Genomic DNA, 18,513 nt, shown 5'->3' on the forward strand with positions numbered 1-18,513 from the left:
AAGGAAGGGTAGGCCTTAGAAAACTTCCCGCAGATGTGACCTTAAACTCTAAGGTCAAGTTGAGAATTCCACTGTAGGATTTGCTTTAGGAACTCATGTCCAAAGCAGAGAGGTCTTGCTCTAAGAGACTGCTTACCTTCGAAGATGAACCATGTCTCATGAAAAGAAGAATCTGATGCTGGGTACTTAATTTTAGGCATATTGAAGCACAGAACAACTGAGGGAAAGTTTCCTGGTTTTAATTAACTCAATCCTGTGTACACAATGAAGCTTAAGACATGACTACATCAAAACTCTTGTGAAGTACAAGTGACATCTTCCACATAGATAGGCTCTGTAAATTAACTGAGAAAGCAGGCTCAAGATAAACAAGCACATATAAGGGTCCTAGAGAGGATAGCTATAGATCACACAAGCTCGAGATACGAGTCCGGGAGAGCTGGTGTCGCCTGGCTATACAGATAGTGCAGACGTCACCAGGCTTAATATCTATTTCCAGCTTTCTGGACAGAAGACAAGTTCTACGTCTCTCTTTTTGAAGAGACAGCTGTGTGTGTTTAACATTCCTGGTTTCCCTGGTACTTATCTGTGAGCACAAGGACCTGCATTCCTCCTACAAATAATCACAGAGCTTGGAGACATAGTTTTTGAGTTGTTAGTATCCAACAGGAAGAACAAAAGAGATTTAAAAAAAAAAAGAATGAGGAGAAACACAAGAGCTTTGAGAAACCCTTTAAAATTTCAAATATTCAGATCATTGGTGTACTTGAGGGAGACAAAATACAGGTTGGGGGCATAGAAAACCTCTTCCATAAAATAACAGCAGGAAACTCCCCAAATCTTGGACAAGAAGTATTCTGAACTACAAATACACATGACCAAAAAAGTATATCATGATGAGATATTATAGTTAAGTTGTTAAAAATACAGGACAAAGAATGTAATACAATCTATAAGATAGAAATGTCAAGTAACAAAGGCAAATACATCAGATTAACAGAAGATTTCTCACAAAGAACTATTAAATGCCAGGAGGGCATGGAATGATGCATTTTGGGTCCCGAAAGAAAATAACTACCAACCAAGATTATTGTACCCAGCAAGGCTATACTTCACAGTTGAAGAAGAAGTGAAGAGCTCCTATTTTAAGAATAAATTAAGGGACCTCATAATCACTGGCCCAGAAATGCAACAAATGTTTAAAAGAGTCCTATTGCCAAAAGAGAAAAACTTTAGAAAACACTATCATTGAGAATGTGAATAAATTCCACTAGAAAAGAGATATACCAGTGAGGAATAAGAACTATTACTAATATAGTAAAACTATCAGATTTACCAGATAAATAGGAAGGAATAAGCAAAATATATTTAAAGTTACTTGAAGAAAATCAGAATGATGTAAATTTGTATGCCATGTGTTAGAACAGCACCTAATTTTATAAAAAACAAAATGCTGCCAGACATAAGGAAGGAGAAGAAGGAGGAGGAAGAGGAGGAGGAGGAGGAGGAGGAGGAGGAGGAGGAGGAAGAGGAGGAGAAGGAGAAGGAGAAGGAGAAGGAGAAGGAGAAGGAGAAGAAGAGGAGGAGGAGCTTTAGTGCCAGGCAGTGGTGGCACATGCCTTTAATCCCAGCACTTGGAAGGCAGAGGCAGGCGGATTTCTGAGTTCAAGGCCAGCCTGGTCTACAGAGTGAGTTCCAGGACAGCCAGGGCTATGCAGAGAAACCCTGTCTCAAAAAGAAGAAGAAGAAGAAGAAGAAGAAGAAGAAGAAGAAGAAGAAGAAGAAGAAGAAGAAGAAGAAGAAGAAGAAGAAGAAGAAGAAGAAGAAGAAGAAGAAGAAGAAGTAGTAGTAGTAGTAGTAGTGGTGGTGGAGCTTTAGGCCTCAGTGTAACAGTGGTGACTTTAATACCAACAATAACTTGGCATAACTGAAGAAAACATCCTGAAATACATGTGGGAGCACAAGACTTCAAGTAGCCAAGGAAACCTGAACAAAGCTACAATGGAATTACAGCCAAAGGTTCTGCCCACACCAAACCAGAGGATCTTCACTCTGCCAAACTACAGAAAGAAACAGCCTTGCTGATTTAAACAATAACAACCTCTGTAGGCTCCTATAGTTGAATGCTTGCTCCCACTTGGTGGAACTGTTTGGGCAGGATTAGGAGGTGTGGCTGGCTGTATTGGAGAATGTTGGAAGAAGTTAGTCACAGGTCAAGGGGTTGAGGTTTCAAAAGACTCCTGCTATTCCTGGTGTTTTCCTCTGGGTTCCCAAAGCAGGTAAGGGACCATAGAGCATTGCCCATACCCAAACAGCTCTCAGAGACACAGAGGGAGTGGGCCACTCCCTACCCAAATTAGGCTCGGGCCAGCAAAAGCCATGTTGTGATTAAAACTGGTTAGTCTTCTGTTTCCTCTGTTTCCTCTGCAGAGAACTGGCTTCTCTGAAATCGTGTGAGCCATAGTCTGCTCATCTAGCAGATATGCTTGGAAGGTCTGTTCCCCTGCTGTAGCAGCTCCTCCCTTCCCCGAGGACTCAAGCTATATAAACTACCCTAGTATTTCAATAAGTGAGCTGTCCTCTGACACAGTTTCTGGGGTCATCTATACCTGCCTTACTCACCTGCTTTCCTGCTCCTCTGCATTCGGGAGCCACCTGTGTGTGATGACTCATCAGGAATAAGGGACCACCACTGCTTGTGGGTGCTGTAAGCCCAATTAAGTGCTTTCTATTATTTAAAGGAAGAAAGAGGACAGAAGCAAGGAAAGAAGCAAGCGCTAAATAGAATAAAACCAATTAAATCAAGTAGATGAGTTTAAAAATTAGTTTCATTATGAGCTGGAAATATAGCGCATATATGAGGCCCTGTATTCATTTCCCAGCACTAAAAAGCAACTTATTTCACAAGAGCATTATAGAATTAATTTTTATTTTATATCAAAATGACCTTTTCCCTCCCTCAGTTCACCTCTCCCCTCCTTCCTCCCTCTACATGCTCCTGCTTTTCTCCTTTCTTCTCTTTCTTCCTCCATCCCTCCCACCCCATATCTTTTGAAACCAATTTGAGAAAAAGAACACCAAGCACTGTAACAGTGCTCTCCACATACTTCATGCTGTGCCGCGCCTTTCCTCAACTCTGGCCTTTAGCCTCCCTGCTTCTCTGAGCAAACAGAAAGCCACTGCTGGTAAGTCTAAAAGCTTCTGTGCATTCATGGGGTTAGCTTTGACTTCCTGGATTTGCCCTTGAATGCTTCATAGAGTAGCAAGGAAAATCGACTATCACAGAGAAACCGTTAGTTTGCAAATTGCACAAAGACTGATAGGGAGTCTGAGATCATCTGTCTCTAGCCACGGTTCAGAAACCAGTAACAGACACTTATCTACACTTGATTTTTTTCTTTAAGTAAACCTAGGGGTTGGGGATGCTACTCAATTGGTAGACTGCTTGTGGAGCGTCCACAAAGCCCTAGAGTCAGACACTGTATTAAGTGGGAGGTAGAGGCAGCAGGATCAGAAGTTCAAGGTATAGACCAGGAGTGAAGGAACCCATGGTGTCCGGTAGGTGCCCTTTAGTTTTTGTTAAGTTTTGCTGCCATTACCAGGTTTGTTTCACAATTGTGTTGAGTAAGCACAAAGTGGAAGGCTGTTTTTCAGTTTGGCCACTAGATGGAGAGTCTATCTTCTCACCAGCTCAAATCTTGAATAGTGTTTGTTCTAAGTGCAGCATTTATGACCAAATACGACATGCAGACAATGCAGGAGTGACTTTATAGTCTAGCAGAGAACAATAGGAAGTCAAGAATCTGTATTTCAAAGCAACATAGGGCTTTAAAATTCTCATTTTGTGTTTTATTGTTTGTTTTGGGGCGTTTTGTTTTGTTTTGTTTTGGCTGTCATGGAACTTGCTCTGTAAACCAGGCTGGCTTCAAACTCACAGAGGTCTAGCTGCCTCTACCTCCCCAGTGTTTGGATTAAACGTGTGCACCACTACCGTTTAGCAATATTTCTATTTCTATTTTATTTGCATAAATCTTGTTTGTTTGTTTGTTTGTTTCAAGACAAAGTCTCACTGATATCTCTGGCTGTCCTGGAACTTACTATATAGATCAGGCTGGCCTCAAACTCACCTGCTTCTGACTCCTGAATGTAATTAAAGTTATATGTTATTACTCCTGACTTACAGAAATCTATTTCTAAATTTCAAACATTGATAGTTTTCTTCCTATGCTGTCCAGGCAGATTTGGAACTGAACTCAAATAACCCTCCTGCTTCAGCTTCCTGGATAGCTGGGGGGACAGTTGTGTACCTGCACAGTCAGCTTCAGTGTATGCTATAAATTAAAAATGTAAATAAGGTATCCTATATAGAAAAGAACAATTCCAGAATATTAAGAGACTTTTGGATGATATCATACCTGATTTTGACTGTCAAGAAGTATCCCGGTAGGTTAAAGTGAAAGTTACCATAAGAGGAGAACATCAGGGATCAGAACTGGTAGAATACACACACACACACACACACACACACACACACACACACACACACACACACACATTGTGGATAGCCCTGGTCTTGTGTTTTGATACTAATTTCCCTCTCCTGTGAAGGATTGCAGAGGAGTTGTGAGTGATTTCTAGTGAACCTTTTGCCCATCTTAATTTATAAAATAAAGGCTGGAGCCAGTGATTGGGCAGAGGAAGGGGAGGCGGAGAAATAAAGGTTGGTGGGAAGAGAGCAGGGGAGAGGATGACTGGAGGAAGACAATGGAAGAGGGAGACAAGGGAGACATGACCACTGGGGAGAGAAGAGAGAGAAGACAACTGGGGAGAAGAGAAGAGAGAGAAGATGACAGAGGATGACTGGGAAGCAGGAGGTAGAAGGACAAATGCAGGGTCTGGAAAATCCTCAAGTTATAAGGGTCTCATAGCTGGGGAACAGAGTAGTGTAGGGGTATCTGCCCAATCTAGGCTTACAGAATATATTCATAATTACTGAGTTGTATTTTCATTTACCAGTCCTATTCATTTCATTACCAGTCCTATTTGGGTTGGAGATTTAAAGATCTCCCACTACACACACACACACACACACACACACACACATATGCATATACCTGCATATATATGTGTATTATATATATGTGAGGGGGTGAGGAGTTGGAGAGCACCCTCTCAGAGGCAAAGGGGAAGGGGGATGGTGTGAAGAACTCTGGGAGAGGGGACTGGGAAGGAGGTCAACATTTGAGATAAAATAATTTGATTAAAAAAAGAAATATATGTGTGTACATACACATATATATCAGAAGGGAATTATTAGAATTTTATTAAAGTGGCTTACAGGCTATGGTCTAAGTAGAGCAGCAATGCCTGTGTCTTTACAGAAAGGCTAAGAACCTGGTAGTTGTTCAGTCCTCAAGGTTGGGTGTCTCAGCTGCTGTTCAGTCTGTGTGGAAATCCCAAAGAAGTAGGTTTTAATACGTCTGCAGGAACACCTGAGCAGCAGGGCATATGAACTTGCTAGCCAGGGTAAGGGAAAGCAGGCAAAAAACAAAGTTTCCTTCTTTGATGTCCTTTCATGTTGGCTGCCACAAGAAGGTATGACCCTGATACCCACAAGGGTGGGTCTTCCTACCTCAAATGATCCCATCAAGAAAATCCCTCACAGGAAAGGCCAGCTACTTAGGTTTTAATTAATTCCCAGTTTTGTAAATTGACAACCAAGATTAGCCATTAGAGAGAGCATGAATATACATTTTGAGGGCTGGGGAAGATCTGAGAAATAGTAGAGCCCATATTGCTTACATTTGGAGATGTGGAGAATATAACTCACTTAGTCAGCCATGGAACTGCTGCTGGGGGCTTCTTTGAGGTACCAGTTGATTAGTCTGGCCCTGCTCCTCCATGTTCCATCCTTGGGATGACTCGGAGCCCCCTTTTCCACACAGCATCAGACACTCCCCACTGGAGTGACTAGAATGTGAATTCCCTGAGGGCAGGGAATCCTTGGGACTGTGCTTGATGCATGGCAGCATTTGGGGGTATCCACCAGAGAAGACTATTTGGCCATGGGTTTAAGTCAATAGAAAATTTTAATTAACCTGCCAGCAACTATACTGGATGTTCAGGTTTTCAGTATAGCCTGAGCCTTTCCCAGAATGAGCTTTTAAGAAGAAGAAGAAAAAAACATATCTTAGTTTTGACCTACTTCAGCTAACAAGAACAGTTACCCAGAAGTAAAACTACAGAAGCCAAAAAGCCAGGTCAGTACATTTAGAGACTTTCCCAGAGCTATGGACTTTGACGAAGTAGGTCTTTGTTCTCATCTTGGCAGGTGGTGTTGCCTATTGCTGAGTTTTATGGCATGAATGGTACTTCCATCATGAAGTCAGATGTGCTAAGGTCTAGGGGCCTGTTATAGTAGCTGCTCCAGAGGAAGATGCAGACCCTGGGAGCCTGGAGAAGAGAGAAAGCAGTGGACCAGTTTAGTATAGGGTGACATGTAATGACGGAAGTAGGCAGTGAGGATGATGCCGAGACATTTTAGAGGCAGCTTAGATGTGTCACAATAAATATGTATAAAATGGTAAAGTAGGAGGAAATGTAAACCCAAACTTATTTTTCCTACCTTTTTCCACTATAAAAGTTATTCATACTATTAATTTGAGATGCTTAAAATACAAGAGAGCCGGAAGTTGGTAGCACATGCCTTTAATCCCAGCACTCTCCAGCCTGGTCTAAATAGTGAGTTCCAAGACAGCTAGGGCTACATGGAGAAACCCTATATTGAAAAATAAAGAGAGAGAGAGAGAGAGAGATGGGGGGGGGCAAACATGGCACCATCTGCCTGTACTCTGGATACTCAGAAGACTGAGTTTAAGAAATCACAAGTGCTGAGCTAGGCTTGGCTATGTAGTGAGACCCTGTCTCAAAAGACCAAAATAATTATAATTATTATAATTATAATAGCAATAATGTAAATTAAATTGCTATAAATGAAGGGATATAGGATACATAAAATGAGGATATTCAAAGACTAAGTTTTATTAAGAGGCTGTTACTTGAGCATCTAATGTATATTGTTCCAATATAAAATGTCCAGTTAGGACAGGCTTAAAAACTGGTTACTTGGGATCTGATGTAGCTGCAGAGGACCAAAATAGTCACAAGACTCTAACAGCTGAGAACTCTGCACGTGGGCGGATAGATCAGCAAAATGGCTGCTTGTAAGGTGATATGACACAGTGCCTTTGGGGCTTGGTAGTGAGAGGTTTTGAAATATGTTTATGTGCTTTTTATTTTTATTTCTTGCTCATGACTTTTCCTCTAATTTAAACACCACTGCTTTCAAAAGTTCTGGGGTTTTTAATAACAGGAATGCAAAGAATTGCTCCTTTTCTCTTGAACCTCATTTCAGAAGTAAAAGTCTTCAAAGCCAGATCTCCATTATATTCTAACCAAGAAAACACTTCAAGAACCCTCAGTGAGCCAGGCAGTGGTGGCACACACCTTTAATCCCAGCACTCAGGTGGCAGAGATAGGTGTGTCCCTGAATTTGAGGACAGCCGGGTCTACAGAGCAAGTTCCAGGATAGCCAGGGCTACGTAGAGAAACTCTGTCTAAAAAAAAAAAAAACAACCACAAGAAGACAGAGAGAGAGAGAGAGAGAGAGAGAGAGAGAGAGAGAGAGAGAGAGAGAAGAAAATGGAGGACCAGCAGCAGCAGCAGCAGGAGGAGGAGCTTAGTTGTTAGAGTGCTCGCCTGGTATGCACAAAGCTCTTTTCAATCCCCAGCACCACATAAACCAGGCATGGCGATGCACAGCCGTAACCTCGGCACTCAGGAGGTGGAGGAGATCAGGAGCTCACAAGACATTCTCTGCTACTAAGTGAATTTGAGGCCAACCCGGGATCCAGTTGATTGTCTCAAAACAGCAACAACAAAAACCTTACAGAGGGGGGCAATACTGAACAGATAATTAGATGCACAAGAAATGGAGGCAGCGAGAAAGCAGACTGGATGCTGAAATTCTCTCAGAAACGGATCACAACAAGACCATAGAGGTTGGGAGCTGATCCTAGGAGGAAGCTGGTTCCGCCATGGAAGGCGGCGGCGTCTACCCCTTTCCCCTCTAGCTCAGAAAATATGCAGACTTCTCCAGGCCCAGCTCACACTGGTGTCTCAAGGGGCTGGACCTAGCTAGGGTTTACAGATCATGTGACCTGCAAGCGGCAAGCTCTGGAGCTGAGAGGGGGATGGGGCGAGGGCAAGAATACCACGCTGCACAAACAGGCTCAGGGCCTACTGGTTGATAAGAAGGGCCCGTTTGTTCTGTCTCAGACTTACGAAATATCCTCAAATATTTCGATCTGAGGCATGGTATAGTATAGTTCTTAATATAAACCATACGACATGAGGTCATTGCAATTTCCTGTCACACAAAAAGGCAATAAAAGCCCTTCCTGGTTAGGGGGGGAGGAGCCTAGAGAGAAAGCCAGGAGGGTGGAATTCTCCAGCTGGGTGAAAGGGAATCTTAGAGGAGAGGCAGCTCAGGCATTCTTTCTGTCTGGGGACTTGGAAAAACACCCCACACCGAAGGAGGTTTGCAAGCAGAACAGCAGGGCTGGAGGAGGGTGGGCGAGCAGAGAGAAGTGTAGATGGAGCTTGTGAGCTTTCAAGGGTCCTAAGTATCCCAGATAAATGTTACTGGATTTGAGGCCCCAGCCTGCGCCTCAACAAACTATGTTTCGCCAACCACCCTGAATAAGCCAAGAAAAGCAGTCCAATTAATAGTGAAAACATAAAGAAGAGATTTTTATTCAGTATGCTTACATCGAGAAGGACAAAGAAATATAGTGAGCCCCCCCCCCACATTTATCTCGGGGTCCTGACGTCAGGTTCAGTTTTAAGTAGGGGCCAGGCTTAGCAAGCGGTCTGGGGCAGGCTGTGGTCCCACTTACCACTGTCCCTCCTCACCTCTCCCAGAAAGCAGTCTGACAAATTGTGAATCTCTTTCTTGAATTTTTTTTTCTCTGGCTGGCTCAGGCTTTAGATTTTCTCTTCTCCCAGCATGAGGTTCTAGGGGGATTCCAGTTTATTGGGGCCCACTGTTTCAATAGTCTGAGGACCAGAGGGAAGAACTCAGTGTTTCTTTAGAATACCAGTCATCTCTCCTTGGCTGGTTACAGTAGGTTTCCTGCCTTTGGGTGGGGTCCACAACTACTGTAAAGACCTGTGGGTCCCAAAAGATTGGACTTAGTCTGGGAGGGCCTATATATACCCCAAGCCAGAGGCCAAGGCAAGTCTGAGAGGCATCCAGGGCAGAAGATAGCAATCCCAGCAGCAAATGGTACCCACAGTAGAGAAAATACCTTAGCAGAGGCCAGCAAGCTGCAGAGGGCAGAAAGTAAACCAGACCTCCCTCCTCAGTGCAGAACTGAGTGGTGTCACATACCCCTGCTGCCTGCCACCTGAACTCAGCCTGCGGTATAAAGGGAAAGAATGACTGAGGAGTGGCTAAAGATAGACTCTAAATTAATCCAAAAGAAAAGGTCTAAACTAGAGGTGGCTGCGTTTTCTTAAAGGGGCAGGGTAAAAAATTCCGCGACTTGTAGAACCGGGGGGCTTTCTGTTTTTCACCGACGTATTAACAGAGTTGAATATCTTTGCCCTTGAGTCATTTTAACCATAAACTTCAATCCTGATACATGTGTATACTTTCAGGCAAGTGTGCCCGCCCTGAATTTAATTAAACACACACAGCTGTGTCAAGGCTCACACATCTAGTCCCAAATATTTATGAGGTTCTTTTAAAGCCAGCCTGTTCAACATGGTGAGACACCATCTGAAACACAAACCCTAGAGAACATACACAGACACACATAATAAATCTAGGGTAGGTGGGAGTGGGTGGGTGGTCGGGGAACACCTTCATAGAAGCAGGGGAAGGGGGATGGGATAGGAGGTTTGGGGAAGGGCAGACCTGGAAGGGGGATAGCATTTGAAATGTAAATAAAGAAAATATTCATGCTTGCTCCGGTAGCACATATACTAAAATTGGAATAATACAGAGAAGATCGGCATGGCCCCTGTGCAAGGATGACACACAAATTCGTGACGCGTTCCATATTTTTTATGAATTTAAAGAATGCTGCTCTGCTGCGTGTTGATGTGGCAGATACAGCTAATACAATTACCCATGGCCTGAGGTCAGTATTTCTATTGTGGTCAAGCTTCAAGAATGGCATATATAGCTTGATTATGCTAGCCCTTTTTGTCCCAGGAATACTTTTATTCCTACCCATCGTGGTCTTTAACAACATCAACATGTTGGCAGCCAAAGTACATGGCTTGAAACTGAAAATGAACCCCCAGACAGAGTTATTAAATTAACAGGCTGGCAAGCCAAGGGACTTACCAACCTAAGACTGAAGTGCATTGCTTTTGATAATGCATATTCCACAACAGGTAAGGAAGGCATTCTTGGCAGAATGACCTAAGACAGGCTCAGTCTTGTTTATGAAATAAAAAGGGAGAAGAGGCAGAGAGCTTTTAGGGCTGCTAGAATCTGACATGGGTCAAGGAGAAGGAAATGGGCTGCTTGGCAGGAATACGACATTGGCCAAGGACAAAGAAGTAATTTCAGGCAGGAATCTAAATCTTAGGCTAGAACAAGGAAGTAGGCTTCAGACATGAAAATGACTTTGGGCTAGGACAAGGAAGTTGGCTCAGATATTTTGATCATCCTGATAAGCCCTTAGAAACAATGATCACAGGAGTGTTCACGGAACTTTGTTTATTGCCTTACTTGTTCTTTGACTATTTGTATTTATTGGCTTGCTTGTTCCTTGACTATTTGCATCTATTGTATTGCTAGTTCTTCAACCTAGAACTGACCTTAATACATGCATGTAATTAAAATGGTATAAAAGCAAAAAGGAGGAGGGAGAATGGGATAGGGGGTTTCTAGGGAAGGGAAATGGGGAAAGGGAATGACATCTGAAATGTAAATAAATAAAACATCCAATATTTAAAAAAAGAAAATATCCAATAAAAATAAATCTACACAGGGAAAACACACACACACACACACACATATGCACGCACGCGTGCGTGCACACACACAGTTTCCATCTCCTTTTTTTGTACTAGGTTAGACCAGCCATTTCCTTAAACAATGCATGACATTCTAATGGGTCAGCCAGCAATCATTTTGGGAAAGAAAACAAATCTTGGATTAAAATTTTCAAGCATCAATCCCAAATTGCAGATTCACTTCTCCTAATACATTGTGTGAGCCCCACAAAAACATTTGTTCTAGACTACTTCCCTGGAGGCCTCTGTGTGGAATGTTTGATGTCTTTTTGGGGGTGGGGTTGAGACAGGGTTTCTCTGTGTAGCCCTGGCTGTCTTGGAACTCACTCTGTAGACCAGGCTGGCCTCAAACTCAGAAATCCACCTGCCTCTGCCTCCCAAGTGCTGGGATTAAAGGCATGCACCACCACTACCCAGCTAAGGTCTCTTTTCCCAAGCCCTGCAGGTTCACTGAGGAGACCTTGGTTTCAAGTGAAATTATCACAACACCTCCTTGGTGGCTCACTCTCCTTCTCTGGCTGCCACCAGCCCTTGGGAAGTTCAACTACAAAACAGAAAGACCTCTGTTGATGGGGGAGGGGGGCTCCATATAACTTTTAGAGGACCCCAGGCAGATGTGAGCTGAATGCTACCATATGGTACCAGGGTCTTGCTTTGTTTTTCTGTTTTTGTTTTTAAGATTTACTCTTTTTTTTTTTTTTTTTTTTTTTTATGTATATGAGTACACTGTTGCTGTCTTCAGACACACCAGAAGAGGGCATCGGATCCCATTACAGATGTTTGTGAGCCCACCATGTGGCTGCTGGGAATTGAACTCAGGACCTCTGGAAGAGCTGTCTTAACCTCTCTTAACCACTAAGCCATCTCTCCAGCCCTTGCTTTGTTTCTTACTCCATTTACGTAGCTCCTTCAAAGCCTGGTCCTGGGAGACGCAGTCCTCACATTATATCTACAGGGAGAAGCAGCTATTTTTCCCCTTGTGTAACTATGTGTATATGTGCATAGGCACACGCATCTGTGCATGTATGTGAAGGCCAGAGGTGGACATTGGTGTTCTCCTCAATTGCTTTCCACATTATTATTCTGAGGCAGTGTCTCTCACTGTGACTGGAACTCATCATCCGACTAGGCTAGCTATCTGGCAAACTCCAGAGCCTCCCTCCTAACTGCCCCCCCCCCCATCACTACCTTTCTGTGATAAGAATTGCAGGCTTACACTACCCTGCTTGGATTTTTCTGTGGATGCTGGGGATCCAAACGGAGGTCCTCATGCTTTCAGGGAGATCACATTACCCATGAAGCCGGCACCCCGGCCCCTGTCTTTCCTTAACAGCAACAGAAAGCACAGCTGATTCTTCAACTTGCATCTCCTCCCTTCTAAAGACAGAATCCTTGGCTGGCTCAAAAAAGGATATGGGCAGCTAAGCCCACTTCTCCCAGACCTGTGTGGCCAGCCTTCTCTCCTCACAGGCCAAAGCTTCCAAGCTGCCCTTCACTGCAACATCGACAATGATGATGCTCCTTCAAACCTTGTACCATTCTCTCTCCAAACTCAGTCTTTCAGGCTCCCTTGAGTCTGCATTTGTGGCCCATCTTACTTTAGGACTTTCCCATGACTTTCTCTGGAAAGATCCAACTCTTTCAACTCTTTGGAATACAAGTACTTCTTCTGAAAGATTTCTGGTGTCTGTCCCCTCTTAGCACATCTTTTGTGTATATGTGTGCATCCTCTGCTCTGTTCCACCCCAGGCTGCTCCAGGGGCCTCAGGTCTCAACCATCTGGGTCACACAGACCAAGGACACTCACTCAGGCTCTTGAAATATAAGGTCCACCAGATGCTATTCCTAACCCTTTGAGGCTGATCCCGGTGGCAGTGGTGTGCTGTTCAGTTGCCACATGGAGCAAGCAAAACATTCTTGCTCTGATGGCCAAACCTTCAGCCCATCCCATCACTGAAGGTTTGACTAGCAGGGCCTTAGGAGTGGGCCCCTCTTGGGCACTTCAGCTCTGTTTACTCTCCCGTTCTCATTCCTCCCTCTCAGCCCAGGAAATATTGCTTTGGTTTTCCTTGGGGGGGGGGGGGGATGGGGAGCTGTCTGTGAGTCACTTCATTGTCCTTACTCTTTGGCAAAATTTCCTCAAGCCTAAAACTTCAATCCTCCCATATGATTTAAGTGTTGTAACCAAGCCTTCTTTGAATTTATAAAGGAAACCATTTCTTCTTTCAGAGGCCTGGCTCCTGCAGATCCAGAGTCCCGTGGTTTCAGATTCTTTAGGCAGGTGTAAATATAAAAATCCACTGGGACCTTTTTTCCACTGTTTCTTTGTAGACAGTGTCTGCTCTCACCAAACAGTGAATGTAGTTACTGGATAGAGGGGAAAGTGTACAATGACTTTAGGAGAAAAACAAAACAAAAAACAAAAAGCCCTCTTTAAGGGGCCTTGAGAGGGATTAGCTGATACAGCACTTGCCAAGCAAGGCTGACAGCTTGAATGGGATCCTAACAATGGAAGGAGGGAACTTAGCCATGAGTTAGTCCCGGCCTTCACGTGCATGCTGTGGTGAGTACGTGTGGACACACATACGCTAGTAATAAAAACAGATTTAAATGGAAAGTGCTGACGTCTCCAAACACTATCCTGGAATAGCTTTAGAGATGCTGTGGGCTAGCTTTGAAATAATTGCTGATACTTTTTTTTTGGGGGGGGGGGAGTTTCGAGATAGGGTTTCTGTGTAGCCCTGGCTGTCCTGGAACTCACTCTGTAGCCCAGGCTGGCCTCGAACTCAGAAATCCGCCTGCCTCTGCCTCCCAAGTGCTGGGATTAAAGGCGTGCACCACCACCGCCCGGCTTAATTGCTGATACTTTAATTTTGTTTTGTTCTTTATTCTCCTTCAAGAGTGCAGTCAGGCCTTTGGAGATGTTTGGTGAACCTCACCCAAACTGCCCAAGTCCTGCAAAACCACATTCCCTGGGAAAGTAGTAGCCTTTTAGAGTATGAAACAATTACATGTTTAAGATTTTTCTACAAGCAGGCATAGATGTTTCCGATAGAGAGAATATAAAAAATAGAATGCATGTGCTCATTTAGAACGGGTGGCTGCATTTTCTGTCTTCTTACTCCTTTTCTTCCCCAGCATAGGCAATTTTTAGGGGGCGAGGCAATGAGGTTTTTTACAGAGGAATGCAGGCACCTTGGAGAACATCCATCTAAAAAGTCTGTCTAGCTCATGGAACAGACAGTGGTTTATAAATAATCTCCCTTGGAATACGGAATGAAACCAAAGTAGAATAGTGAAGAGCTTGTGCTGGGGACTGACTGGCTTGTCTCGCTTTCTCTGCCCCTCCCCCCTCTCCCTCCTCTATTTACTTAATATATGTGTGTGTGTCTACTGTGTGTGTGTGTGTGTGTGTGTGTGTGTCTACTATGTGTGTGTGGTGTCCCTGGAAGCCAGAAGAGAACACTTGGAGCTGGAGTTAGAGGCACTTGTGAACCATGTGGGTGTTGGGAACTGAACCGGGTTCTTTGAAAGAACAGGAAGCAAGCCTTCTCTCCAGCCCAGACTCGTCCCTCTTTGTCTCCCTCCCCACCTCTCTTCTTATTCATCCATTTGTTCATAATATTTTATTTTGTTTTGTTTTATTTTATGGGATGGTCTTATGTAGCCCTGCTGGCATGGAGCTCACTATGGCCTCGAACATAGATCTGCCTGTCTCTGCTTCCTGAGTGCTGGAGTTAATGGCACCTGCCCGGCCTGACTTGTCCTTCTTAATGATACATTTGGTCTTTGCTTATTTCAGTAAGAAGGGCCAGTAAGATGGCTCAGCAGGTAAAGGTGCTTCCTGGCAACCCTGATGACCTGGGTTTGGCTTCCTGGGCTACATTGAGGAGGAGAGTGTATATTCTCACAAGTTGTGTAGTGACCTTCCAAACTCACCATAGCACACACAGGCACACACCACATACATATGTACAAAATAGTGTATAATTTTTAGAAGAGTTTTTATTAAGAAGACTGAAGGCAATTGTGTTCTCTTCTGAGCAATCCCACCACAGACACATACAAGGGACAGCTTTCTCCTTCGAAACTCTGATTTCTCGTTAGATGCAAGGCAGGTACGGTATAGTACCCGCTTCTACTTAGAAGTAACCTTATTTTGGGTCTCAGAAATGAATCCAGAGGAATAAGAATTCACATATAACAAACTGAACAAGTGGACTGTGAAGTGTTTGTTTCTGTCTCTCCCACCAAATGTTAAACAAGTTTGAGCAAGTAGATTGGGTGTTTAGCTGAGTTTGTGGTTTCCTGTAAAACACTAAAGCCATTCTATCACAAAGTACCTCTTAGGAACCAGACTGGAATGTTAATCTATATTTAGTAAAACTTGAAGAAGACAGTTTTCTAATGTCTTTAGATGGTTGAGGCTTGCATGTCTTTTAAATGTCTTCTTCACCTTAGCTAATGGCTACAGATACAGAAAGATGTCATGTGTCCTCCCAGCACTTGTCATCCCAGCACCCAGGAAGTTGATTCAGGAGGTCCAATTCCAAGGCCAGCCTGATCTACCTAATAAGTTCTAGGCCAGCCAGGGTCTCAACCTCTCTCCACCAAAAGAGACAGAGAGGTCAAAAGAACTACATGCACACACCCCATAAGATATTTCTTGTAGAATAATGGTAAAGGCCTTATCTGGTGATAATTTTATTTGGGGGTGGGGTTCAAGACAGGGATTCTCTATGTAACCCTGGCTGTCCTAGAACTTCCTCTGTAGACCAGGCTGGCCTCCATCTCAGAGATCCACCTGCCTCTGCTTCTCAAGTGTTTGGATTAAAGGTGTGTGCCACCACTGCGCAGCATACTTTAAAATTTTTTATTTTATGTGTATGACTGTGTTCCAGGTTGTATTTCTCTGCACCATGAGAGAAATGTGTCCAGAGAGACCAGAAGAGGCCATCAGATCTCCTGAAATTGTAGATACAGATAGTATGAGCCACCTTGTGGGTGTCAGGACTCCAACCTGGATCCTTTGTAAGCTCAGCCAGTGCTCCTAGTTATGGAGGAACCTCTCCAGGCTCAGTTTATGAGATTTTCATTAAAATGAGCAGCAACTAGAGGTAGAACTACATTTTATGACTCAGTTTACCACTCCTGGGCATATACCCAAAGGACTCTACATCCTACAGCAGATGTTTATTGCCATTCTATTCACGATAGCTAGACAACTGAATAACTTAGATGTCCATCAACAGATGAATGGATAAGAACACGCCACGCGCGCACACACGCGCACACACACAAATAACAACAAAAGAAAGTTCTGAATTCCAGGGTGTTGCTAAACCTGAGACTTAGCCACTATAGAGCCAAGTCATATACAGTAAGAAAAGAGCCAAGAACCCACAAGCATAAAGACCACTGGAGCGATGTCAGTATCTCACAAATGCTCTCCCCTGTCGATGGCAATACATGCCCAGTTGATCGTGACACAGAGATTCCCACTTTCAAGGAACTCCCAGACTAATTCAGGGAGTACAATTCATAAGACACAGTATTAGGTGCTGTGAGAGTGCTATGGGTAATGTTTTAGGTTTGGACAGTAGAAGATGGGGGCTGGCCTTAGATTTACTGTATAGCTGAAGATGACTTTGAACTCCTGAACTCCTGATTATCCTGCCTGCTCTTCCCTGGTGCTGAGATTAGAGGTGCAGGCCACCACACCTCCATTATGCAGTGCTGGGGATTGAACCCAGGGTTTCATGCGCACCCATTCTGCAAGTGCTCTATCAACTGAGTCACATTCACATCCCTGCATAGATAATTTTTGAAGTCTTGTGTTATTGCAGGAATTCATATTAAGGAATGTGTGGAGTTAGTTCTCTTTTTTCACCTTTATGTGGATCCTGGGAATTGAACTCTGGTTTCCAAGCTTGTGCAGTGAGCAACTTTACCAGCTCTTTATCTTGCCAGCTCGAATTTCCTTTTAAGAATGAAAGCTGCTGAGCATGACAGCAAATGCTATTAATTCCAGTACTCCGAAGGCAGATGTCTGTGAGTTCAAAACCAGCCTGATCCTGGAAATTCAGTTCCAGTTCTTGGAGCAATATTGTAAAAACACCAAAACTGTTCCAATAGAAACCCAGTTATGTTATGCTGTCATTTATAGATCTCAAAAGTATTGGGCACCAGCCTATGAGTTAGGGAGTCCATTTCTGTGGTAAGCAGCATGACCAGAAGTAACTTGGGGGGGGGGAGGAAAGAGTTTGTTTTAGCTTACAACTCTGGGGTCACACTCCATCTCAGAGAGAAGTAAGAGCAGGAACTCAAGCAGGGCAGAAATCCTGAGACAGGAACTGAAGCAGAAGCCATGAAATGTTTCCTGGCTTGCTCTCTGTGGCTGGCTTGCTCAGACTTCTTTCTTATACAATCCTGGACCAGGGCAGCAGTGTCCAGGTTGATCTAGCAGTGTCTAGGTTGATCCATGTCAATCACTAATAAAGAAAATATCCCGTAGCCTTGCCTACTGGCCAATTTATCTTTTTGTTTGTTTCTTTTTCAAAAGAGAGTTTCTATGTGCAGCTCTGGTTGTCCTGGAACTCATTCTGTAGACCAGACTGGCCTCGAACTCAGAGAGAGACCTGCTCTGCCACCTGAGTGCTGGGATTAAAGGACTATGCTGCCACCGCCCTGCTTCAATTGGCTGATTTTATGGAGGCATTTTCTCATTTATGGTCTTCTCAGACACATCTAGAGTTATGTCAAATTGACATCAACCAACCACCCCAGTAAAATAAGGGGAATGCACTGAGAGGAATGTTTTCTTTGACTTGGTTTAATATCCTGTAAGAATACCTAGCTCTGCTCTTTGGTTTTGGTAGGGATGGGAAATGAAGCCAATACCCATGCACACCAGGCAAACCATAGATCCAGTTGTAATGCTCTGCTAAGTGGTTCTTCAAAGTTTGGGCATAAGTATGGCATAAAGCAAACAAGACAGAAGTCTCTGAATTGTTTCAGTAGTCAAAGAAAAAGAAGAAGGAGGAAAAAGAGGAGGAAAAAGGACAGGAGGAGGAGGAGGAAGAGAAGAAGTTGAAGAGTAGGAGGAGGGAACAATAACAGGACTGGGGTATTGGAATTGATTTGATAAATGGGGCGTAGAACTAACCACTCAGTTCTATTCACTAAAGAGGCACAGGTAACAGTCACTTTACAAAGTCAATAGGTAAAGCATAAGGACGTGGCATCCCAGAGCAGCTCCTTGACTGTCCTCTGTAGGGTAAGGACAGCAATAGTAAATATTTTCATGAAATTGTATTTAGAAAGGTAGGATTCTGACCACCGAGATGGCTCATCTTAGTAAAGGCTCTTGTCTGATCACATGAGTTTGAACCCTGGGACTCACATCTACATGGTAGGAAAGAA

At 43.7% G+C, this 18,513-nt stretch overlaps 1 non-coding gene across 1 annotated transcript; it reads left to right on the forward strand.

Annotated features, from left to right (window-relative positions):
- Nucleotides 1-10,023: 10,023 nt before the first annotated feature.
- On the forward strand, nucleotides 10,024-10,130 carry LOC143439873 (U6 spliceosomal RNA). The gene has a single exon (XR_013107880.1). It is a non-coding gene; the product is annotated as a U6 spliceosomal RNA (small nuclear RNA).
- Nucleotides 10,131-18,513: the final 8,383 nt, after the last annotated feature.

This window comes from Arvicanthis niloticus, chromosome 27 (genome assembly GCF_011762505.2).
Source record: "Arvicanthis niloticus isolate mArvNil1 chromosome 27, mArvNil1.pat.X, whole genome shotgun sequence".
In the NCBI taxonomy this organism is placed as follows: domain Eukaryota; kingdom Metazoa; phylum Chordata; class Mammalia; order Rodentia; family Muridae; genus Arvicanthis; species Arvicanthis niloticus.